Source organism: Micrasema longulum, unplaced genomic scaffold (genome assembly GCF_059751315.1).
Source record: "Micrasema longulum isolate JH-2025_06_02 unplaced genomic scaffold, ASM5975131v1 h1tg000969l, whole genome shotgun sequence".
Taxonomy (NCBI): domain Eukaryota; kingdom Metazoa; phylum Arthropoda; class Insecta; order Trichoptera; family Brachycentridae; genus Micrasema; species Micrasema longulum.
Window position 1 is genome coordinate 356,416 of NW_028278160.1, and position 19,078 is coordinate 375,493.

General features: G+C 30.7%; 1 protein-coding gene across 1 annotated transcript in view; it reads right to left on the reverse strand.

Annotated features, from left to right (window-relative positions):
- Positions 1-18,848, reverse strand: part of LOC148277852 (ras-related protein Rab-37-like) — an 85,845-nt gene extending 66,997 nt beyond the window's left edge. Inside the window, exon 1 of the mRNA XM_088232287.1 lies at positions 18,713-18,848. The gene's annotated coding sequence lies outside the window, so the exon portion shown is untranslated. The remainder of the gene's footprint in view (positions 1-18,712) is intronic.
- Between the last annotated feature and the right edge of the window lie 230 nt (positions 18,849-19,078).

Sequence of the window (19,078 nt, forward strand, 5' to 3'; positions counted from 1 at the left end):
ATTTTTTTTACAATATAAAGCGATGACTGAAATGCATGAAAATGTTTTTTTTTATTAAAATTTGTATATAGAAGAATGTAAAATAACGTTATTTCCAAAACGTAAAATGGAATTGTTTTCATTAAACATTTTTTTTAAAAAGCAGATATTTGTGTTCTTTCAATATTGGGGGACATTTTCAAGGAGTTGTAAGTAACTCGCTATTAGAAAATCGGAACCAAATAAGGATGGAGCGGGGTGCAAACCCCGACTACAACCCAATTCAAAATTGTTATATACTCGTAGAATGTTTGTAAATATTTGATAAAATAGAGTAGGTAGTAGGTACCTACAAATTTACTAGTTGTGTATTTTAAATTGAAAAGATAAGAAAATATTAAGTTTATTTATAAAGTATCATATTATAAAAATAATGAAAAAACATAAAGAAGAAAAAATAAAAATGGGTTTTAATTAAAAAATAATCATTTAATGATATAGCAACTTTAACTGTTATTGATACACTAGCAGGCTATCGCCGACTGTTACATGATAAAAAATTCAGCCCTCCAGATTTCGTTTTATCGGCCCTTCAGGATCTCGGACATCAAGAAATATAGCCCCTTCGGGCATCAAAATTTATTTCTGTTGTTTGGAGTAATCAAAATTCCGAATAAATGCTGCTAGTTCCGACCTGGGACTCTCAATGAATATGAACAAAATTAAGTTAATGATCATAGATTAAGATAATAAAGTAGCACCATTATCTTTGTTACATAACTTTGAAAGAGTCAACCATTTTATATATCTAGGTTCTCTCATCAGCGATGGTGGTGGGTGTGAAGGTGAAATACATAGACGTGTTGGTATTGCCGAAAGTGCTATGAGTCGGCTGGTGAAGATTTGGCAGAATCGCAGTTTAACCATTAACACTGTAAATAGACTGGTAAAAGCCTTGGTTTTCCCAGTATTCATGTACGATGTGGATGGTGAGACAGAATCTGAAAAGAATCTTTCGAAATATCGTGTTTGAGGCGAATACTGCGGATTCCGTGGACAGCCAGATGTACAAACATATAAATACCTCAGGAACTAGTCAGAGGAGAAATACTAACATCCATGTGTGAGGAAATAATCCCCGAGTTCTTTGGAGATATTTTCGGGGGAACTCTGATAGTTTGAAGAAAACTATCCTCCTGAGAAGTGTCGAAGGGACAAGGTCGCGTGGACGTCAACCGACAAGATGGAGTGGCTCTGTCACTGAATTATCAGGATTATCACTGACAAATGCCTACAGAACACCACAAGACAGTTCCAGATGGAAAGAGACAGTTCACAGGTGAACCTCGCCTGGAGTCAGGCGTGGTCACCATCCTCAGACAAAAGGCACGGGTTGAAGAGAGAGAGAGAGAAAAACGTTACAAAGAATAACCTGTCACTCAAAATAATCCTACCAAAGCCACACAAAATGTACATACATATTTATGTATTTATACCAATAGTGATCTTCATCGATATGATCTATGTTAAATAATATACAATTTCAAAATTAATCGCAAATTCTGATTTTACATAGAACTTCACAGCAAATCATTACCACTTAATTATTTTTGCTACAATTTGTGTTTGTTAATTCAATCTCTTGTTATTGGTATCAAACTTCGCCTCTCAAACCCCAGAATAGGTTTTAAAACCCATAATTGCCTCCAGCTATAAATTCAATGTTAAAAAAGATATTTCGCATCATCAAACATTCCTTTCTCAAAAAACCTCAACCCTTGGGAAGCGATATCAAATTATTTCTGGTTAATAAAATAGGGTGTATTTTCTATTTTCAATCTTATAATGTTCGATAATTAAAGAAACGATGGGAAGACAAAGCTCTTCATTTATTATTTCCAATGTTCTGGAAAATTTTTGATATTAACCGTGGTTTTTATTTTTTTATACAACAATAAGAAGATTTGTTTTTAAGATGTAATGAACTAACCAAATAAATCATTAAGTCATTTTTTGTAAGTTTTATATTTTATATTATTGGTTTGATTTTATACAGAACCGAGTTTTGGTGCAGGTTTAAGGTTTAAATTGTAGGCCACCGTTTTGTAGCAACAATTCACGGACAGTGTATACTTGTAATGCCGTATTAAATAGACTTCATGAACTCGGAAATAGTTATTCTCACGTTTCTGATAAATTTAGTGTTGGGTATTGTTCCTATAGAACAAACCTTTTGAACTTTTTCAAAGATGGTGAATAGTAATTATATTTATTTATTCATGCATTTCATAATATATGTAAATACAGTTTTTTGTTCACTTTGCCTAGTTGTGTGAAACAGTACTTATGATTTTCTTGTTGTTTTACTGTAGAATGTTTTATTATTTAAACTTTCTACTGAATATGCTGTATAATTTTAAGGTTAATTTTTTAAATATAAATCTTGTATAATTTTTGGTTTGATTTTTTTTAAATATAAATCTTGGGTATAAGGTAATTCATGTTTAAAAAAATAAAAAAATATATTAAGCCAAATATGTTAATATTATAAATGTTTGTAAAAGGCAGATTTGCCGTTTATGTTTATAAAATAATCTAAATCCTACTCTACACAACTTAATTCCGTTTTTTGGGCTCAAGTTATTTATGACTTTAAGTATGAGAAATTTAAACTATTTGGGTAAATATTAAAAACTCAACTTCACTTTAAAAAACATGTTTTTATATACACATATAGCTAGTTGCATTTCAGTATCTATTTTATTTGCTTTTTTTTACGTGGGTACGTATTAAAAATATGAAAAATACGTCAATTATTTTATCAAAATTAATTTATTTGTTGGTCGGTAGAAATGGCCATCTAATAATAAGCCCGCCAACTACATACAACAATTCTTTCATTTATAAAAATTTCAATCAGATTTTCAAATATGATCCACACCACTTAAAATCATTTGGTCTACTCTATCTTTGATCATAAATCAAATCAAATATTTGGAATGGAGTTAAGTAACAAGTTAATCGCACTTTTAACCCTTACTTCACACATAAGGAGGGGGCTGAAATATTCCTGAGACCTCACCGTTTATTGGGCAAATTAATTATTTTGGAATTCAAATTGGAACTAATGTATTTCGAAATAGTTATTGCCTATATAAAGTTAATTCTAAAAATATGTTTTTTAGTTTTAAATGAAAAAAAAACATTCATTGGGCCAATAATCATAAGCATCATGTTTAAAAATGAATTCATTTCATAAAAATACACTAATAATTTTACAACCCAGTGGTTTAGTTGTGTCAAACTGCTATAACTAAAAAGTTCATTACCTACCTCATACGGAGTTCATAATGGCACTCGAATATGATATTTATCCATAATTTTTTACAATTCGTCACGACTGCCATAAATAAGAAATATGGCATTCTTTTCGCATCATCAACATCAACATCAAACTCCGGTCTTCTAACCAAGAAAGGGGTGTACTTATGTAGGCAAAAATGCAGTGAATTTAATATTATTTTACTATTTCTAAAAATCCGGTTAAAATAAATAAATGGGTAGAAATTATAAGGAATTTAAGGAAAGAATCTGATTGATATCCACAAAAAACACATGGTGTTTGTAAACATTCAAAAACAAACTTTTTTTAAACACAAAAAACTAACATCTTTCCATTTATTTGTAAATGCATTCCTCCTCGAATGCAACCCTGGTAGAACGATGAATAAAACATTTATCCTCCTTACTTATTTTTTACATATTAGATTGAAGATTTTAATATCTACGAACACGCACAGTGCAAAGATCTATATTTCTCGGAAAACCGCACGTAAATCGGTTAAGCCCTTTAGGAGAAGTTCAGTGATATCACACGTACAGATGAATTATATATGCAAAAGAAGATGAACTTATATTGAATCAATTCTTTTATATTGATCTAATCAAATCTAAGAGTACTAGACTTGTGGCACACTGGACGGGAACAAGGGTACAAAATATCTGTGAACTTTGCTTTAATAATACTGTTAGCTTCCATTTTAAAAAATGCCGTGTTTCTAACATTTTTAAATTGAAATGGCAGTACATACAGAATTAAAAGTACGCGGGCAAAATTTGTCTCGAAATCTTTTTTATTCCGTTAAAAAAATTCTGTAGACTGTTTAATTTTTATATTTACTTGTACCTTTTTTCAGTTCCTGAAAATTATGATTTTCCTGGAATTAATTCGGAATTAATATTTATGACATTTAATTTATTATGAATGTTTGAGTTTGTCTTCTGAGATTTTTTGCTGAAATTATATCATGACAATTAAAGGTTTATTCATAAATAGACGATGAATAAATAAATTCACCAACTTAATCATGAACTAAAACACTTAATTAAAGAGTGAAGCATTCTATTATTTTGTGATAAAAAAATAACGTGAATATCTCAACAGAGAGATTAAAAAAAAAAACCATCATGATCTAAAATACGCTATACATTCTAGTCGTGGATTCTGGATCTTCTCTACCCACTAGAGAGTGATTAATTTGAATATTTTTTTTTTTTTTTAATGCGAACACACTTTGCTTTATATAATGGCCACACCGATGTCAAATGGTGTATAAAACTGCTTCAAAAACGGAAATAAAACTAATACGGCTTAGTTAATTCAACCCAATTAAGTGTTTTCGGTAATGCTCAAGGTCGCAATAATGTTCTAAATGAAAAACTAAATGTTTGATTTCACGTGTTCTTTGTATTTCTTACTTTATCTGTAAGACTAATCTGCAGCATCCTCGCTCCATAGCTCGCTGTTTAAACACATTTTTATTGAATAGTGTGAAAAGTTTTTCTAAGTCAAATTCGATTTAATATTGCATTATATCACATCATCGACATTGGGCTATGTATCTATTAAAAAAATAGCGCTATATAAGTAATTTTAACAATTTGTTTATTTATTTAAGAAAAAACAACAGTTTTTACAAATATTGCATACTGAAAATAAAAATAAATATTAACTAAAATTGTGAAAACAGTAAATATAAATTTTTCACAGTGATGTAAGCTATTGAAAAAGTAATTATGGGTATCAAAATAAAGGCGATTTAAAAATTAAAAAATTTTAGGCACCTAAAAGTTGCAAATAAAATAAATGAAAAAAACGTTTATAAATATATATAGTAATAAAAATAAAGTAAATAAAATAAATTTAAATAAAAAAAATAAGAAAAAAAACAGTCATATAAAAATAATGTAAAAGTTCCAAAAATATAATGATTAACGTACATACATAATTACTGACATTATATAACTAAACAAGCGTTCTGTATTTAAGGAATAAGAACAATCATAATATATCATCACCTTATGTGAATACTTAATTATACAAACAAATATTGTACCTCAATGACTACTTATTTTCACGAAAACCTCATATGACTTTGAAAAAATAAATTCAAACTAGTGTGTCCGGTTTCTATCTATTAAATACTATCAAAGGAGAATTTGCACCCCTCCCCCACTGCTCGTCACAAACAAAAGGTTTTTCCAACCCCTAATGTACCGGAACTAATTGGACGCCAGCGGTAACTTGATTAGAGCAACCCTTACCAAAAAACCCATAGAAATACATAACCCACCCCTACTGCCTTAATGTGACAATTCCACAATGATAAAAGTAACATATTACATATGTCCACTTTGTGGCGCGGAGATCAGCGCATGCCTACCTTGAATTTTGTAATCCGTAAATTTCTGTTAACAATCCACCTGAAGCGTAATACTTACGACTTTTTACTATGTTTATTATTATTACTTTTACGTTCGCCTCGTGGTCTAATTGTCAGCGCATTTGCCTACCAAGCAAAAGGTCTCGGGTTTGATTTCTAAACAGGTTGTCATAAAATCCTGGCACCGAAGGCGTAAGACTGATCATATAACCTTCTTGTAACAAAAATGATGTGGATTATCTGCGGTTAGCGTACAAATGCAGTGCCCTTTGCACAATTGAGTGCGGAAAGGGAACGATGATGACCTTTGCGTTGCGAAAAATATAAAGATAAGCTGCGATAGATTGTTAAGCCAACGTAGTGCACTATTTATCATCCGGTGCAATAAATGAAATAATGACGATGATCGTTTTATAATTCGAATAAATTTGTTTTGTTCTTATTCATTTTATTTTCATTTATGTCAAGAACATTGTTTTGACCTCTAATCATTTTTTTTTATTGTTTATACCATCTCTTCGTTTTTTTTACAATTAGTTTTTACATATAATTGGATGGCAGGCCCTGCTATTATTATTAAATGTTTATTTATTAATCCCTTAGCATAAAATTATAACCTGTACAACTGTTTGTATTCGAAATAAATCAAATTAGAATAAGCGAAGTTTTCTTGAGAAGAGGCAAAAGCTGGTTTCATCGTTTTTTTTTTCTTCAATTTTCTCATTTTTTAATAACCTAATGATACCATTAAGTCACCCATTTCCAAAACCCATCTTATCCATATTTCAAATTGTACCATCTTTTTTGAGGTTAGGGCAGTTAGGTGAAGGCATACGAAATGGTCGACAAAACCATATCAAAAGCGGCTTTACAGAAGTTTTGCCAGCATTTGTGGTATTTAGCAGACGAAGTGTCTATCTTGTCTCTATTTGACTATGATATTAACCAAGAAAGTAAGGTAAAAATAGTTGCTAATTTGGCCAAAGAAAATCCATCGGGCCACAATAAACGCTACATTCCATCGAGAGAAGAACTTAGCGAGCCTCTTTTCGAAAAAAACATCGATGACTTTGTTTCCATGAACAGCAGATCCTTTTTCAGGCGACTCAAAATTGATGACAGTTTTCTCATGGAGTGTCCTACTTCGTGGCCTGTTAATGCTTCGTTTCAACACGCTTAAATGAAGGTGCAGTCACTGAAAGCAGTTAATGATACGGCTAAAAGAGCTGTTAAGTTGATGCAAGACTTTCATGGCTTAATCACAGCGGACGAGGAACAAAAACAATATTTATTACATTGCGTACAAGAACACAGAAAAGTATTTCCTGACTGTAAAAAACAAACTTTAAAAATAAATTTTAATTACTAATGTCCTTTAAATAATTAATATGTATAATATATAATAAATATGATACCATAATCAAAGTACCATTGTTTTATTTACAAAAAAGGCAGCCTCCGAGGTGTAGTGGTCAAGACGCTTGACTCACGCACGGAAGAATCCGGGTTCGATTCCCGGTGAGAACACAAAAATTAAAAATGTGATTTTTCTCAAGCCTGGTTGTTCTGTAATGTAATTCACCACTGTTATTGGGCTTCCTGGCCTGTTGTGGTGCAAAAAAAAATGAAATGAAAAAAAAAAAAATGAAATGAAATAAAAATAAATATTAAGTTAAAATATTCCCCTATGGTTTCCATACAAACTTTTATATTCAAAGTTTGACATCAAGTTGGCACGGGTTATCGCTATCCGATTTCAATAATATTTATTATTTCAGTTATTAAGGTCAAATGGGACTAAATAAGAGGGTATGCGTGTCTCAATCTGTAAAAAAAAAATTGCCCTCATAGTCTGGGACACCCTAATATGTATATATATATAATACAGAGGTACATAAACGTTTTTTGTGAATATCTTAAAACAAAGCTAGATAGACAAGATGAACTTTGGAAATGGGTGACTCAATTAACAATATTGCTTTTCTCCACGAGGCTGAGAGAGTATTGTATTTGATGAGTTTCGTATTGTCAAACAGAGCGGAAATTATGATTTGCGAGGACTCTACGAGTATAAATCCATTGGGAACTCACACCACCTAGATCTACCTTATATATTTTAACAATGCATTGCCATCGGAACAATATTGCGACACTCGTATCAATCTAAATAAGTAACAATTTATCGAACGGAAATAGGTGCATTTTAAACATGCATCACATTAAACGAAAAATTATTTTTGTCATTCTTACGTTTTAGGTGCCAACGCCAAAGATTATGAAATATTCCAGTGTAAAAACATTTTTTTAAATAAATATTTCACGTCAACCATGTCGGGAATCGAAACTAAGACCTCTTGCGTGGTAGGCAAATGCCCTGACCGTTACACCACGAGGTGGACTTCTTAAATGCTAATATTTTAATTATTTTTTATGGAATGCGGATTAAAAAAACGCAAAATAATATTTGAGCATTTTAATAAATCAGCAGGGGCACTGAAATTCTGTCCGAAACGTTATCAAAAACGACGAATAATACGTGGTGGCGTTATTACTCAAAAAAACTGCAACCCACCTGTAAAGTACTCATACATTATTATTTTCATTCCCAATTTCTTTAAAACAATGTGGAAGTTATTAACAGACTATCAAACTAAGCAAAAAAACAAAATATATCGAAATTACTTAGCGTGACGTCACAAGCTCTTTTGGGTAAGTTCTGCTGTTTGGCGAATTGGTTTCCGTAAACCGAAAATCTATCGCAACAATTTATCATTGGATGATTTGGAAAAAGTAGGGACGTAGTTCAAAGTAGTTATTTATTTAGAAAAAAATATACATTTTTAAGAAACTTCGACGATTCACCCTCGTAAAAATCATTTTTTATATCTTGAACTGAACTGAACTTCCTAATTGAAAACATAAAAACGAACATCGCTCATTCAACCGCATGGACATATTAAACGGATTTAAAAAATGTAATTTTCCATTCCTTTTGATAAAGCTAAAACTCCCTTTGATACATTTTAATTAAACCCGTCAATAGAGCACATCACGCTATATCTGCTCGGAGGAGTTTAATCCGACCAGTAACAAAGGGTGGGGGGGGGAAAGGTGTTTTTTATGTTATTTCAAACTTCGAATTTCTAAAGCGAAATTTAAAAATAATATGACTTATTTTGAAATACCCGAAGTTGCGCGCGAGTTTGCGAGTGTCGATCAAAAATAGAACATTTATATAAATGTCTTATTTTTATTTGTTGGATTGTGGTCTCGTGGCTACTGTTGTGAATTCACGGGTCTATGGCCCGCGGTTCGAACTTCACTCTTCACAATTCTTATTTTCTAATAGTAAGTTATTTGCAACTCCTTGAAAATGGCCCCAAAATTTAAATTTTTCTGTAAATCGTAATAACGCAAATATTTATTTTTTTTGAAAAAAAAATCAAAAATGCAGCATACAGAATTTTATAAGCTAATCAACAATATTTTAATGCATAAATCTAAATCTTGATTTTTTAATTTATCCGTGGACAACTGCATGAAAGAGATTTAATAAATTGTGGTCAACAGAATGTTGTACCTACGCTAGCGATGCAATTCTTTAATAGGGAGCAAGAAGGATTTCCAACAAATAGTTTCTAAATTGTATGATGTATGCCCTCAGTGATATTACTCAGTGAAAACCAAATGCCGCCTGTATAACGCCTGCATAACACCTATTCTCCTTTATGGGTGAGAATTGTTGCACCTCGCCAGGGTCCAAAACAGCAAAATACTGGGTTTTGAGAAAAGGTGTCTCGAAAGAATCTTGGGTTTTGAAGAGTAAGGATCTCTTTGTCTGTTTTAAATAATTCAGGACGTCAAAAGAAACAAGATTTTTCAGTAAAATAGAATTATAATTTTATTGAAACCCCTTATAAATCAGGAAATTCAACTTCTCGACATTCATAAAAAAATGGTTGAGTTTTATTGATGGATTATTTTACTTTTAATACATTGATGGGCTTATTGCGAAATAGCAATTTCTCGCAACCTACTAATAAAATTATTTTATTTTATTTTAGCTTCAAAATGAATACACGAAAAAAAAAATAAACGGAAAAAAACGTAGGCCAAGCAATACGTTTAGATAAAATATTTAATATCAATAGGAAATATCAATAAAATTCAATGGGAAAGGAGGAATAAAGTGAGAGGAAAAGAGGAGAGATTAAGAAAGAGTATGAAGATGTTTCTTCGGGCTTGATTTAAACGGAGCTATTGTAGAAATATGTTTGATAGTGGGTGGGAGATGATTGCGCAGTCAAGCCGCATGGACACTATGACTGTTCCACATTCCAATATACAGGATCAGCCTGACAATGGTTATGCCTGTTAAAAGGGCTATCTCTATGTTGAACAATATTACTTTGGACATTGACATTTTTTACGTGTCTGAAATTTTTCTTACAAATTTTTCTGACTTTTCAAACATATTATTCTCAATATATTATGTATACCCTTGTGTTATTTTTATTTACATCGAATTTAAATGAATTTTTATTTTTGTCATTTCTATACGTATGAATTAAGAAACTCTATTTTGTGATGTAAATATACCTATATGACTAAATTCATTGAAATTGAAAATTGAAATTGAATAGGGTATTTTCATAAACTGGGGATATGATTTTTAATGTATTCAGTATTTAAAGAATATTTTTACGATTCGAACCATATAACTATCAAAATCTGAAACGAATGTTTTCATTTATAATTTCCTATTTAAAGTTTGATAGAAATAAAACGGCCCGTAACTGGCCAAAAGGGTTGATGACGTCACGCGTGACTTATATATCCTACGTTCACTCAAATCCTATACTGAGATACGCTTTTTATTTGTTTTTTCTAGTTAAATTTCGTCTTTTCCTTTGTTTTTTTTTTGTTTTCATTTATAAACATCCATAGCATTATGACTAAAATTGTTTTTTTACAAGGAAAGTCCAATAACTTGCCCAAAATAGATATAATCATGATGGGTATTTTTTTCTCATCCAATTCAAACTTTTTAAGTTCGAGTATAGAAATGTAAAGGCCGTAAGGTAAGCAAATATATAATGTTTGCTTCCAGAATGTATTCATTCAAATAGTTGTATTATTTGCATGTACTATAAATATATTGTTTAGCGTACATTTAATGCAAAAGGGAAGTAACGTGACTTTGACACAACATAATCCATAAAATACCATTTCTTGTAAACATCTCTGTTGCTCGAGTGTGTGTTAGTGCCTTTTTTTATTAAATATGATTTACTGAATATATCAGCTAGGGTAAATTACGGAGACAGTGCCATAGATTACATTCAAGTAAAACGGACGGGTGATATTTGAATGGTAAAAGGTCGAGTCACCCCAGCAGAACTTAAAGTTAGAACCAAATCGTACTCGGTGACGTTGATTTGCGATGAAGTCTAGGAAATAATAGATTCCTGCAAGTGTGAAGACTGTCCAGCATCTCAAGGTCAGTTGCCATTTTGTAAATGCAATAAATTTCACAAATAAATAAGGTAGGTTTTCATACAGCAATTTTTTTGTAATTTTATTTTTTATTCATATAGAAAACCAACAGTTCCACAAATTAAACTAAGTAACATAAGTACAGAAATATAATACAAATATAAACAATAACGTTAAAAAAATAAACTATTTTAGTATTGTAGTACCTGTCAAGCTTTATAAGTGCTAATTTCAGTACCTACTGTTAGTAAATGTTTATAGTCTACAGTCTACACCATAAAATATAGTATTTCGTACTGAACAAGACCTACGGAAAAAAGAATAGTGGTTTGTTTTTTTTAACATCTCGTTTCATAACGTTCAAATGCGTTAAACCATTTTTTCTGCATTTTTTCATTAGGTACTAGGAATGGCGAAAAAAGCTTTATTTTGCGTCTTCACTGTAGTGTTTGTGCACATCGGAATTAAACAGTACTTGTATCTTATAACTAAAGACATTTTATGCGCGTTAACTAGTTAAAACAACCAATTACAACAAAAACAACACGTAGGCTATACAAATTCGTATGAATTTGTTTGAACGGTCAGTCAAATTCGTAACGCGTGACGTCACAAGCCCATACGGCATCCGAATGTTCGTTTTGGCGCCAATTCAAAGTATACGTTTTTAAACCGCTCTGAAACATTAACGCGTGGACATAAAAAAATAAAAACTGTACAGTTACCATCGTAATTTTTTTTTCAATTTTTTTGCAAAATAAAAAAAAAACGTGAAAATACCCTATTGCATTGAAATTTAGAATACATGACTGTCGGTGGTTAAGCGGGCGCTTTGAGAATTAAAACGAAGGGTAGCAATTTATTTTAATTTACTTAGGGTCCGTTTCACCAGAAAAAAAATAGTTTAAAATTATTGCGTATTTATCAAAATGTTCAATGTAAGTTGTCTTATTTTCCTTTTTTTAATCATTCATTAACGCGTCCATTTTGACAAGAACATAATAATATAACCACAAAGTTAGTGCTTCAAATATAAAATTTACATAATAATTATTTCATTTTAAACTTTCTTAATCCTTACTTGTTTAAGTAACTGGCCCTTAACCGGTATTCAAACTCACTAACTATTACATTCATCATCATAATATCCCTATCCCTCGCCTAGTGGTGCATAGGGCACTATTTGATACTACAATTGCCGTCCTTAATTACTTAAAACATAAAGGCAAGATGATCAATCTTATGTTTCAGATTACATTGCCATTGCATTACGAGGCGAAAAATGTTGAGCATATTTCAATCAGAAAAGTTTTTTTTTACTTCTGTGTTGAATGGTGTCTCCATAGCATCTATAGCACAGCCTAACAAATTATCGATGAAAACTGTAAAAGTCATTTTTTTAATTTGAAAAACAAACTACAACCTCAATAATATACTAAGGTGATTATTTACAGGGCCTTACTTATAAACCTGGTAAAAAGTTACGCCTAGGCATAGTGGTATCATAAAGATGGGAATACGATTTTTATTCTACCACTGTAATAAGGTTGGTATTCTCATTCATATTCTGCCACTATGTCTGGGCGTAACTTTATACCAAGTTGAAAGGTAAGGTTTACACTATCATAAGGCGATTATTTTTTTTTATAAAAAATAAATTATTTTCTTTCTTATTTTTTACCTAATTATTTCAATGTTGTGACCAAATCCTAACAGTTTAAATACCGTGCACTAGAAAAATGAGAATCAAGTTGTGGTAGAGTGAGGCTTGCACCTCCGGAACATTGTGTTGATCCGTTCATTCGCAACGCCACCACGGGAAAAAAACCCAGTTCTACACACGTTGAGGAAGTTCAGTGGTTTTATCATATTTTTTTAACATTCAATAGACTAGCACACCAAGCCAAAGATATATTTCTATGTAAAGTATTATCAGCGCTATAATTTTTTAAAGTTTGGTGATTTTGTAGTTACGCCTGTGACGTCAAAAGTTATTTTATTTTATTAAAATAAACGGCACTTTATGCCTTTTACATATTAGTTACAATTACAATAAACATACATTAATGTAAGCATAAGTAATACAGAGCCTTAAAAAAAAAATTTATTAACAAATTAAGAAAGTCTAAAAAAGATAAACTATATAAAAGAATAAAATATTACCAGTTATAGAATTATCGGAAAAAAAATATAATTTGGTATTAGAAATACTTTGAACCAGTTAAAAAAAAAACTAAGAAAACAATTTTGAAAAACATAAAAAAATATATGTATTATTATTTAAAACTAATACTTAGGTAAATAGTATATTTTTATGTATAAAAATATATAATGATGTAAAAAAAATGATGAAGAGAAATATTTTGTACTTATAAATTATTTCAAGAAAAGAAACGAAAAAAGAAAATAAAACACCAATAAAGAAGTTTAAAACAATTCTTAACAATAGTAACAAATAGTTACCTAGAACTATTACCAATGAAATAAAGAAGAAGAGCCGTTCTATATGTACTAAATTTCATGTGAAATGAGTCACCAACGTCCTGGTACTCATTGCCTAGAGATTGAAGTTATCTACGGTGATTTGTCCTGATCGGTGAGTTGGCTTGCTGCTAACCGAAAATGTATCACAACACTATTCCAAGTCATCAGTTGATTTCAGAGAACTAGTGACGTTGTTCAAAGTAGTTCGTTTTTATGAAAATCATTTTTTCAATTTTTTCATACATTTTCAAGAAACTTCGTTGTAAAATTAAATGTTCTAATTTTTACCGTGTGCAAGAAAACATTTTTTATTCAAAGTCTCGTAGCTCTGAACTGCCTCGTTAAACAAATACAATATTTTAGTAATACAATTTAAAATTGATGTGAAAAATGAAACTATGCTGTGATAACTGATTTTAAAAAAAATGTCTAACCGCAAACCGCATTTGAACAAATTGTTAATTGGAAGTACAGTATTATATTAAGTTGATAAAATTAAGATAGTGTAACATGCAACGAACCATATTTATAATGAAAATATTTTATTTTTATCCTTTTTTACATACTACATATATGTGGTATGGTATGCAAAGGGACCTTGTTGTACACGATAAACAATACTCGTAGTGATATAAAATTATTTGTATTTTTTTTTAAGTTGTATTAATTAAATCTATATTTAAAACCATCATCATAACTATTTCTCTATCCACAGCCAGTGGTGCATACTGTAATTGCAGCGTATCGATCACTCGTGATACCTGTGGATTAGGTAAGGTGATCAGTGTTACGCATCAGGTGGCAGTACGAAATCAATTGAATATTTTTATGTACATTTGATAACCTTTAACTCTTGTGTGGACGAGTCTACGTAGGATACGAGACATGATATATCTCTCTTATTTTTTTAATTGATGAAGTTGTATGTTTTGTAATCTTCAAATTGACGTTTTTACATCTGATTTGGAAAGTAAAATTTGTATGCGTATGCTGGATTTTAATACAAAAAATATTTATCCTCGCTACGCAAAGAATAATTATACGAATGAAAGTGGTGCCAATACTAAAAAAACATGTTTTCCCTTATAAGAAAACGCATGAGAATAGAACTTATTACAAGTAAGACAGATACGCTGTTCTGTGGCCGGTGTTTATGTTAAGTTAAACATAAACACATTCTTAAAAAAAAAAAAAAATGCTTACTGCAAATAAATCATATTTTCGTAATATCAGCATATGTTAATTTGGTTTATATTTTATTTTTCTTTTCTTCTCTTTTCATAGTCATGTCATACCATATATACGAGTATGTGCTACAAACTTTTTAATAGTTCAAAAAGAAGAGGCCCACGCTCAGACGCTGAAGTCTTTGTGAGCATTTTTTCCAATTCATGTAATAGCTAAATTTTAAGGTGTATTTTTCTAATGCGTATTTTTGGAATTATATTTCTATGTAAATAATATATGTATGAAAAAATAAACAAATAAAAATAAAAACAAAAAAAAGAGCAAATTCGTTCAATTAGTCGGTTAGTGGCTGTAAGCGAGTGTGCACGCTAGTTATATGACTGGCGTATTCATGATTTTTAATATATTTCGCTATAAATGGACTTCTCATGAATCCAACAAAAACTCAAATTCTACAAGTAGATGGTAAAAAATGCATTTAAAAGTGAATTTTCCTACACCTCCTGTTTTATCGAAATAGATGGCACAGAAATTCCATTCATGACTTCACTCAAAAAACTTGGGTATTATCATAATAAGCATTTAGGGCGGCACGATCAGATTAACGACGTTAGTTGTAAACTTTATAGCAGTTTGCACTCACTTAAAAGATTACAGAATTTCTTGCCAATTAATGTTAAGAAAACATTAGTCCAGAGCTTACTTCTTCCACTTCTTGGCTATGCAGATGTATGTTATTCAGATGTTGACTCTGAATTGCTGGATAAGTTGGAACGATTGCAACGTTTTATATTTAATCTTCGCAAATTTGACCTCATAAACGAATATTGCACGCAACTACACTGGCTCAGTATCAGCCATAGAAAAAACATTCACATTCTATCACATCTTTACAATATTTTTAATAATCCCACTTTGGCTGTTTACCTTCTTTTTTTTTTTTTAATAGGATAATTATACATTTTTACAATTTAAAAAAAAAATCACTTGTTATATTTTTACTAAAACTAAAATCCCACCAAGCCACTTTTTGTAGCTTGTTGGTGAATTTAGAACCTTAGAGAGCTCTTCCAACCTCTATCCCAACACGGACTATCTCTTCTTTCTAGTAACGAGAAAACCCCTTAAATACCCTTTCACCGCTCTAATTGTCTTGCCTCCTCTTTCGCAGTTGTAGCTGCTCAACTGTGGAATAAGCTAACTTTATTTACTTCATGTCACTATCTAAATATTTAAGTGGTTCTCTCCATTTTCTTTCCTTCCCATCTCCTCTCCTATCTTCAAATTATAGTGTTAATAGTTTTTTTTTTTGTTAATTTTTGTTTCCATTTTTGTATATAATTTTAAGATTCAGTTTTTGTCCATGTACTTGTAATTTTCCCAAACTGAACGGTTTAGGTAGGTGGGAAGAAATTGCCTTAAGGCAATATGCCCGCCCTTATATGTATTTATATTGTATATGTAAATAAAGTGTTAAATAAATAAATATCTATAAGTTACGGAAAAGGAATTATTGAAAAGTTTTTTTCTGTGTTTTCTTTTTTTCAAAAGTCTTAACTTCAAAATATTCTGCCTTTTGCTTGAGGTAACATGATGTTACATCACCGCTTGTAAATGAATTTTTAAAACTAGTTATTTCGTGTTAATGGACGACTCAAGACTGGTTTGAGTCGTCACTTTACACACGGGGTAGCATTTACGATTGTGCCTATGTTTGAACATTCATATTTCTACCATACTGCCTTCTTAAAAACGTTATGCATATAAATTGGTTCATCTATATACTAAATGGATATCCGCCTCGTGGTCTTAAGGTTGGCCCGTAAGCCTACCAAGCTGTGGGTCTCGGGTTGAGTTATTGACAAGGTTGACAAGGAATATTTATTTTTACACTGTAATATTTTGTTGTCCCTGGACTGACACCTGAAAAGTAAGACTCACCATCTTGCGTTCATGTAATACAAATTATCATAATACACTGCGCATTAATTTTTGTATCACTATTATGATGATTATTTTAAAGTTTGTTTGCTGCTATAAATATGTCTTTTTAAATAAGGTAAAACTAGAATAAACAGCTTAAATACACAAATCCCCATGATCGTAGAACTACGACGCATGTGACTTTTTTCAACAGATAGTCGTTGATTCTTTTTTCACAATTTATTTCATAACTCGACAAGTACAAAAAAATATCCTTTGATATTTGGGTTAGTTATATATATTAGGTTTTTTTGAAAATCTGGAAAATAAAGCTTTTTAATATATTACAACGGAGATGAAGAACAGTCTATTGAAGGGAATATAGAAGTCTAGGAATTTACAGAACTTACGACCTGTCATTGGCTGGTTTAAGTTGGAACTTTACACACTGTGTAACATTTACCATTCAGCCTCTGTTTGAATTTCTATAATTGAAATAATGCGGTCAGAATTTCACTAACATCAATAAAGTTTTCAGCTTTTTCACTTCATAAAAATCAACAAATGGAAGAAGTTAAGGAACATAGGTATTAAAACAATTAATAACGAGAACACATTCAAAAGGGCTATAAAAAATGGATGGTAGAGCTGGATATAAGTAAAATGGATTTATCTCATTAGCCCAAACCAATATTGAATCAACTGTTCCACAAACGTACGTATGTTATGTTTTTGTTCTTTATTGTGCGATTTATAATATAAATAGTAAAGGTATTCATAAATTAAATATGAACATAAAGACGTTGTGTTTAAAACTGTCTGAACATTTCGTTATTTCACTCTGTATATATACAATATACAAAACCAAATAGTTTTCTTTGTGTATTCACATGATAAAATATAAAAAATGGTATATTGTTAAGTGTCCTTAGCACGGGCAACTCCGTTGAGGTCACCTCATATTATTATTAATCATTGTTGATATTGAGAGAGAAAAATTAAAAAATACGCAGAATGGTGAATATTACACCGTGTGTAAAGTGGTCACTTGAACCAGCTAATGACAGATCAAGAGCCCTGTAAATACCTAAACTATATTCCTTTCTATAAAAAGCTCTTCCTTTTTTATGTAATATGTTAATATTAATAATTCCTATGGGGGTTGAATCCAGGTCAATTAAAATAGACTCAAAATATTGTTGATACTGTTTGGCTCTTTCTTGATTTTTTATTTGTTATTTAAAAAAACGTTTAAGTCCATTGTATAGTTTTTTGACTGCCCAACGTTTGTCTTTTCATATTTAATGTGGTAATGTTGTTGTTTTCTGGTATTATATTTGTGTATGCCAGCATATTTTTTTAATGTTATGTCATTGTCCTGTTTATTTCTTAGTGCAATTTTCTGACTAATTTTTATCGTCTCGATTTTCGTCAAATATCAATAAAACGTCGAATATATGTCGAACTGGTTCGTTTTTTCGTGCAGTTCAGTCGTAAAGGACGCAGCCGTCGTTCTACGATAACGATAAAATGTTTATTCATTTATTTATTTTGACGGCTTACGCCTTTAACAAAGTATGAAATAATGAAATACACCATTAGAATAAAACAAAATAACAATCACCTGTACAAAAGTGAAGAAAATATACGTACATAAAATCAGCAGAAATTAAAAAAATAACAAAGGAAAATTAAACAAGAAATTGTAGTATAGGTATGCAGCCAATAAACAATAAATAAAGAGTTATTGATACGTTTAATTTTCTTTTTGACATTCCCAATTTTATAATTGTAAATCAAAATTGTAATTAAATTTTATTCGGCAATAATTTTACGATAATTTAACATTTATCCGAATTCTAACAAGCCTTTATTAAATTTCGTAATATCATTATTTTATATGATTTTTTTTTCTTTACCTTTTATTTAAATTTCCACATATTAAGCACTGAATTTAAATTTGCCACCGAATGTAACAACTCGATGTGCAACGGAAAATTCCGAAATTCGAATTTCGAACATAAGACCGAGCGCGGGAAAAGCGCGGACGAGACTGATGGATGGCCACAAGCTCTCGATACTGGCTATACAAGATAAATACACCCCATCAGTCTGACAAAACGAAACCACTTTGCTGAAAGGGGGAGAAAAATCTTCATACTTGTTGAATAAAGATTTATATGATGACGAAACATTTTGATTAAATTTCATTATGAGTCCTAGGATTTGTGATATATTTTGTAGGTCTTGTGTATATGTATCAAAATTTGCTTGAGAAAATAATA